At 45.3% G+C, this 7,500-nt stretch overlaps 1 protein-coding gene across 1 annotated transcript in view; it reads left to right on the top strand.

The window, feature by feature from the left end:
* Positions 1–7,500, top strand: part of LOC310775036 (vesicle-fusing ATPase-like) — a 54,005-nt gene that overhangs the window by 38,886 nt on the left and 7,619 nt on the right. The window lies entirely within an intron of this gene.

Raw genomic sequence — 7,500 nt, 5'->3', positions numbered from 1 at the left:
CTACAGTGTGAGGGAGGTGATACACACAGCTACAGTGTGAGGGAGGTGATACACTGGAGGACAGTGTGAGGGAGGTGATACACACAGCTACAGTGTGAGGGAGGTGATACACACAGCTACAGTGTGAGGGAGGTGATACACACAGCTACAGTGTGAGGGAGGTGATACACACAGCTACAGTGTGAGGGAGGTGATACACACAGCTACAGTGTGAGGGAGGTGATACACACAGCTACAGTGTGAGGGAGGTGATACACACAGCTACAGTGTGAGGGAGGTGATACACACAGCTACAGTGTGAGGGAGGTGATACACACAGCTACAGTGTGAGGGAGGGGATACACTGGAGGACAGTGTGAGGGAGGTGATACACACAGCTACAGTGTGAGGGAGGTGATACACACAGAAGGAGGTGATACACTGGAGGACAGTGTGAGGGCGGTGATACACACAGCTACAGTGTGAGGGAGGTGATACACAGGTGAAATGATAGAAGGCCAGGGGCCAGTTAATAAACAAACAATACAAATTTTTCTGTGGCGGATTGTAGGTTTTTGGGGTGTCAGCCGGCGTTTAGTCTGACAATGTTGTGCACACCGGATAGTTAGTTAGGTTAAGTTAGTTAGGTTAAGTACATACATACTGTAAGTGCCTTACAGTATGTGCTACCCAGTAATTGATAATTTAGCACCTAAATCATACATTATTGAAAGATATTCCATATTCCAGACTGAAATGCTACAACAGAAGTGGAGTATTGGCCAGAATTACATGAACATTTGGACACTTATTTAGTGGGTATCTTGCATGTTGCGTTCAGGTGCACTGTAAAAAAAAAAAAAAAAAGTTTTTGCAATTCCATCACGGGCCACACAGAGTATCACTGAGTATGAGTATCACTGATCACTATATCACTATAGATCGTGAGTAGTAAGATGTTTGTAAATTGACCTAAGAGGACGTGATCAGAAATGGATGTTGTGTGTGTGATGTTGGTGTTTCAACAGCGTGTGCTTGATGCATTTTCTGACCTTTTGAGCAGCATCCCAATTTGATGTGCCAGCCCACACACACACACACACACACACACACACACACACACACACACACACACACACACACACACACACACATACACACACATACACACACACACACACACACACACACACAACACACACATACACACACACACACACACACACACACACACACACACACACACACACACATACACACACACAAACACGCACACACGCAGAGCAGGGCAATAAAAATTAGCTCATTAAACATTCAATCATAGTTTCACTTGACTGAACTAAGCCAGCCTCCTGTGCTGCCCTTCCTCCTCCTTGACATCTGCTCAGCATCACATGATCACATCATCATCATCATCACACACCAGTCAACACAATCTGTCTCAGTCAACACAATCTGTCTCAGTCACAACAAACTGCCATCAATTAGCCGCAATGAAAAGCAGTGTGGCTTTGGCCATGATTTGTCACGTGGAGGGATCCAGTAGATTCACACTTCTCACAGTGTTCTCTGCATGGAGGGATCCAGTAGATTCACACTTCTCACAGTGTTCTCTGCATGGAGGGATCCAGTACATTCACACTTCTCACAGTGTTCTCTGCATGGAGGGATCCAGTAGATTCACACTTCTCACAGTGTTCTCTGCATGGAGGGATCCAGTAGATTCACACTTCTCACAGTGTTCTCTGCATGGAGGGATCCAGTAGATTCACACTTCTCACAGTGTTCTCTGCATGGAGGGATCCAGTAGATTCACACTTCTCACAGTGTTCTCTGCATGGAGGGATCCAGTACATTCACATTTCTCACAGTGTTCTCTGCATGGAGGGATCCAGTAGATTAACACTTCTCACAGTGTTCTCTGTATGGAGGGATCCAGTAGATTCACACTTCTCACAGTGTTCTCTGCATGGAGGGATCCAGTACATTCACATTTCTCACAGTGTTCTCTGTATGGAGGGATCCAGTAGATTCACACTTCTCACAGTGTTCTCTGCATGGAGGGATCCAGTAGATTCACACTTCTCACAGTGTTCTCTGCATGGAGGGATCCAGTAGATTCACACTTCTCACAGTGTTCTCTGCATGCAGGGATCCAGTAGATTCACACTTCTCACAGTGTTCTCTGCATGGAGGGATCCAGTAGATTCACACTTCTCACAGTGTTCTCTGCATGGAGGGATCCAGTAGATTCACACTTCTCACAGTGTTCTCTGCATGGAGGGATCCAGTAGATTCACACTTCTCACAGTGTTCTCTGCATGGAGGGATCCAGTAGATTCACACTTCTCACAGTGTTCTCTGCATGCAGGGATCCAGTAGATTCACACTTCTCACAGTGTTCTCTGCATGGAGGGATCCAGTAGATTCACACTTCTCACAGTGTTCTCTGCATGGAGGGATCCAGTACATTCACACTTCTCAGAGTGTTCTCTGCATGGAGGGATCCAGTAGATTCACACTTCTCACAGTGTTCTCTGCATGGAGGGATCCAGTAGATTCACACTTCTCACAGTGTTCTCTGCATGGAGGGATCCAGTAGATTCACACTTCTCACAGTGTTCTCTGCATGGAGGGATCCAGTAGATTCACACTTCTCACAGTGTTCTCTGCATGGAGGGATCCAGTAGATTCACACTTCTCACAGTGTTCTCTGCATGGAGGGATCCAGTAGATTCACACTTCTCACAGTGTTCTCTGCATGGAGGGATCCAGTAGATTCACACTTCTCACAGTGTTCTCTGCATGGAGGGATCCAGTAGATTCACACTTCTCACAGTGTTCTCTGCATGCAGGGATCCAGTAGATTCACACTTCTCACAGTGTTCTCTGCATGGAGGGATCCAGTAGATTCACACTTCTCACAGTGTTCTCTGCATGGAGGGATCCAGTAGATTCACACTTCTCACAGTGTTCTCTGCATGCAGGGATCCAGTAGATTCACACTTCTCAGAGCGTTCTCTGCATGGAGGGATCCAGTAGATTCACACTTCTCACAGTGTTCTCTGCATGGAGGGATCCAGTAGATTCACACTTCTCACAGTGTTCTCTGCATGGAGGGATCCAGTAGATTCACACTTCTCACAGTGTTCTCTGCATGGAGGGATCCAGTAGATTCACACTTCTCACAGTGTTCTCTGCATGGAGGGATCCAGTAGATTCACACTTCTCACAGTGTTCTCTGCATGGAGGGATCCAGTAGATTCACACTTCTCACAGTGTTCTCTGCATGGAGGGATCCAGTAGATTCACACGTTCTCTGCATGCAGACGTGCTCTGAATCAGAGGGATGTTTCAGACACCTTTTAGACACACATAGGGCACGCTTCAAAATAGAGACATGTACATAAAAATCACCCAACAGTGGTAACAGAAAGAACACGAGGCCACCAAGGGTATAGCAGCTTCTTGGCTTCTCATCATCATCGCACTAGTTTACAACTTTTATTTTATTTTATTTTATTTTAATTCTTTATTATTCTTTATTTTTTAGTTGGCAAGTTTTTTCTTTGTGGGAGTAGGCAGTGGAGCGTGAAATATAATGGAGTCAGATAGGTTTTGTGGTTTGGCCCAGGAGTTGTGCTTGTTGTCCCTGTTGAAACGTGCGTGTCAAACTGTCAGCTTCTTTGTGTGTTGTGCTTTGGTCGTAACTGCCTTGTCTACAGCTATATTTCAGCACAATTGTTTGGATACTTTTTCCATTTCACTATTTTCTTTCTTCTTTTTTGAATTTGTTATGGAGCTAGCGGATGTACACAAAGTCCCTGGATTCTTGAGAAGATAAACTAATTGATTGAACTTTTTTTTTAATGATTGTCATAATTGGATTATATTAGTTTAGATTAGCCTTTAGTTTATTGTCTCCCTTTGGAGAAATATGTCGGCATTTGAGAGAACACAGGTGGCGCTGCAGCACACACATACACGCCAGGGTAGGAAATTCACTTATTTTATTTTATTTTTTATTTTTTTTGCCCTTGTGAAATACTATGTTTCGGGGGCATTTTGGATAATTTCCTCAAATGTTGACTGAGCCGGAGGGGTGTGGCTACGCAAGATTAGGTCATACCTGACAGAGCAGTTGAGTTGCCCGTTCTCCAAAGAGATGCTTCGTTGAAAAAAGATCAAGCTACCAGTAGAACGCTTAAAGGTTGATGGCTTTAGCTAATATTTTACATCGCTATTCCGAAATGGATTGGTCATTTGTCCCACCCCGCGCTGCAGTCTGCAGAGAGAAGGGAAACAGCCTTGTATATACAGTACAGTGGATATGTATACAGTGAAATATAACGTGATATTGTCATAACACAAATTGATGAATGGAAGTGGAATAAACTTGTGTAAGAAGTTATTTGGCCCACGGCACACGGCATTCATCAAGAGCCAAATTCATGTCGATCAGTCAGTCAAGTGGCGCTCTCTCACCTCATCGTTTTTTCCTGTTGCAAAAGAGCATAATGCTGTGTGCCAAATCTTTTGAAAGTTGTCTAAAACCTGCCCTTTACAAGGGTTGGTCGGCTTGTATGCAGACGTTACGATAAATATGTTTGCATCTAGTTCATGTAATTTCATTCATTTCCCTCTAATTTATATATTTTTTTTAACTCTATACGTCACCTCCGTAATTTAATATTGTTTACCTACTAATTTCCATCAAATTGAGGTTTCCTTTTGCTTGAAGTAAAAGTGCCATACCTTTGTTTTGCTTTAACGGGAACACAATAATCATGGATCAAAGCTAGTCGATATGTTTGTTTATTCACCCATGATGTGTTCACATGTAGCAAGCTTGTAACATGTCTGCCGGTGTTCACTTGTTTCAGTTCATTGAGTAGACTGTTGGAAAGTGGAGGGGGGGAGACAGTAGACTGTTGGAAAGTGGAGGGGGGAGACAGTAGACTGTTGGAAAGTGGAGGGGGGAGACAGTAGACTGTTGGAAAGTGGAGGGGGGGAGACAGTAGACTGTTGGAAAGTGGAGGGGGGGAGACAGTAGACTGTTGGAAAGTGGAGGGGGGAGACAGTAGACTGTTGGAAAGTGGAGGGGGGGAGACAGTAGACTGTTGGAAAGTGGAGGGGGGGAGACAGTAGACTAGGGCTGGGTATCGTTCAAAATTTTTCGATATCGATACCGTTTCGATACTTGGATTTCGATACCGGTTCCTGAACGATACTTTTTTCGATACCAATTTTTAGAAAAATCCATTTTAACAAAAATAAAACAGCATTACACATTGAAATTATTTTACAAATCTTTAGTTTTCCCCCCATCTTAAGTTTTACAGCAGAAAAAAATAAAACCTACTGTATTTAACATAACTTTAAGTTCTCTAAACGTATTGCCGTCCCTACAAAAAATATTGGAAGTACTACAAAGGAAAGAAATGTAAAACAAATAAATCAGTGGAATAGTTTTCAGTGCAAAACAGAGAGTTGCAAATCAGGGTTTAATGCTCACTGATGCAACAGAACTCTATTCTTGTCCAAACTGATGAGATGGATCCACTTCATGCATGGAAGAGTTGAGCTTTGACTAGCCTATCAATATAGCCAATGGCACAAAGTGAATCCCATTTATATTCAACAAACTATCATGACATCAGCGTTTGTTAACGAGTTGCTAAAAATACATAATGGGCGATAACGTTTGCACATAACGTTAACGCTAATTAATTAAACATTAACGCTAGTGTTGCAGATCAGTGTTTAATGCTCACTGCTGCAACAGAACGGCATTCTTGTCAAATCTGACGAGACAGCTCCACTTCACGCATTCACTGACTAGCCAATCAATATAAATGAATCGCATTTACATTCAACAAACTATCATGACATCAGCGTTTGTTAACGAGTTGCTAAAAATACACAATGCCCGCTTGCGCATAACGCTACGGCGGCAATTAATTAAACGATCTGCTAGCTACAACTCACAGCCAGATGCATGGATTTGTCAGACTGAGGGATCTGATAACCGCTAACTTGCGGTAAGCTGACCCACCTCTCAATTATTTCTCTTATCTGTGGAAACCAGTCCGTGTTGTTTCTGTTTCTTTTCCTGCTTTTCATCATCTTCGCCATATGGTACTCCAGGATAGGAGTAGCTTGAGTGGCTAACTTCTTGTATACTATATCCGCACCGCACGCCTGGCTCACAGTCACAACAAACACACCGGCTAAAGTGGGCGTAACGTTTCCTGCATGCCTCTACATGACAGCCAATCACCAGCCGTATTAGAGCGCGGCGTGCAAGCATGTCGCATGCTTATAGGCTCAATGACGCTGTTTTGTTTTGGTATCGAAAATTGGTATCGATTGACAAGGGAGGCTTCGATACCCCTTAGTATCGATGTTTCCATTTCGGTGCCAAGTAAGTATCGAAACTCGATACCCAGCCCTACAGTAGACTGTTGGAAAGTGGAGGGGGGGAGACAGTAGACTGTTGGAAAGTGGAGGGGGGGAGACAGTAGACTGTTGGAAAGTGGAGGGAGGGAGACAGTAGACTGTTGGAAAGTGGAGGGGGGAGACAGTAGACTGTTGGAAAGTGGAGGGGGGGTAGACAGTAGACTGTTGGAAAGTGGAGGGGGGGAGACAGTAGACTGTTGGAAAGTGGAGGGGGGGAGACAGTAGACTGTTGGAAAGTGGAGGGGGGAGACAGTAGACTGTTGGAAAGTGGAGGGGGGAGACAGTAGACTGTTGGAAAGTGGAGGGGGGAGACAGTAGACTGTTGGAAAGTGGAGGGGGGGTAGACAGTAGACTGTTGGAAAGTGGAGGGGGGGGGAGACAGTAGACTGTTGGAAAGTGGAGGGGGGAGACAGTAGACTGTTGGAAAGTGGAGGGGGGGAGACAGTAGACTGTTGGAAAGTGGAGGGGGGGAGACAGTAGACTGTTGGAAAGTGGAGGGGGGAGACAGTAGACTGTTGGAAAGTGGAGGGGGGAGACAGTAGACTGTTGGAAAGTGGAGGGGGGGGTAGACAGTAGACTGTTGGAAAGTGGAGGGGGGGGAGACAGTAGACTGTTGGAAAGTGGAGGGGGGGAGACAGTAGACTGTTGGAAAGTGGAGGGGGGAGACAGTAGACTGTTGGAAAGTGGAGGGGGGGGAGACAGTAGACTGTTGGAAAGTGGAGGGGGGGGAGACAGTAGACTGTTGGAAAGTGGAGGGGGGGAGACAGTAGATTGTTGGAAAGTGGAGGGGGGGGAGACAGTAGACTGTTGGAAAGTGGAGGGGGGGGAGACAGTAGACTGTTGGAAAGTGGAGGGGGGGAGACAGTAGACTGTTGGAAAGTGGAGGGGGGGGAGACAGTAGACTGTTGGAAAGTGGAGGGGGGGGAGACAGTAGACTGTTGGAAAGTGGAGGGGGGGAGACAGTAGACTGTTGGAAAGTGGAGGGGGGGAGACAATAGACTGTTGGAAAGTGGAGGGGGGGGGGACAGTAGACTGTTGGAAAGTGGAGGGGGGGGAGACAGT

This window comes from Poromitra crassiceps (assembly GCF_964638095.1).
Source record: "Poromitra crassiceps genome assembly, chromosome: 4".
Classification (NCBI taxonomy): Eukaryota; Metazoa; Chordata; class Actinopteri; order Beryciformes; family Melamphaidae; genus Poromitra; species Poromitra crassiceps.
This window is presented reverse-complemented; position numbering and strand designations above follow the sequence as displayed.